Raw genomic sequence first — 605 nt, 5'->3', positions numbered from 1 at the left:
CAGGCTTCAGCAATATGTGAACTGTGAACTTCCAGATGTTCAAGCTGGTTTTAGAGAAGGCAGAGGAACCAGAGACCAAATTGCCAACATCCGCTGGATCATGGAAAAAGCAAGAGAGTTCCAGAAAAACATCTATTTCTGCTTTATTGACTATGCCAAAGCCTTTGACTGTGTGGATCACAATAAACTGTGGAAAATTCTGAAAGACATGGAAGTACCAGACCACCTGACCTGCCTCTTGAGAAACCTGTATGCAGGTCAGGAAGCAACAGAACTGGACATGGAACAACAGACTGGTTCCAAATAGGAAAAGGAGTACGTCAAGGCTGTATATTGTCACCATGCTTATTTAACATATGTAGAGTACATCATGAGAAACTCTGGGCTGGAAGAAGCACAAGCTGGAATCAAGATTGCCAGGAGAAATATCAATAACCTCAGATATGCAGATGACACCACCCTTATGGCAGAAAGTGAAGAGGAACTAGAAAGCCTCTTGATGAAAGTGAAAGAGGAGAGTGAAAAAGTTGGCTTAAAGCTCAACATTCAGAAAACTAAGATCATGGCATCCAGTCCCATCACTTCATGGCCAATGGAAAACAGTG

At 42.5% G+C, this 605-nt stretch overlaps 1 protein-coding gene across 1 annotated transcript in view; it reads left to right on the top strand.

Moving 5' to 3' along the window:
* The window catches only part of LOC104998789 (putative helicase Mov10l1), a gene marked incomplete at both ends in the record, with an annotated part of 24101 nt that overhangs the window by 11789 nt on the left and 11707 nt on the right, over positions 1-605 (top strand). The gene's annotated exons all lie outside the window — the stretch shown is intronic.

Source organism: Bison bison, unplaced genomic scaffold, assembly GCF_000754665.1.
Source record: "Bison bison bison isolate TAMUID 2011002044 unplaced genomic scaffold, Bison_UMD1.0 scf7180017853239, whole genome shotgun sequence".
NCBI lineage: Eukaryota > Metazoa > Chordata > Mammalia > Artiodactyla > Bovidae > Bison > Bison bison.
The sequence above is the reverse complement of the archived record's forward strand: the minus strand, read 5'-3'. Positions and strand labels throughout refer to the sequence as shown.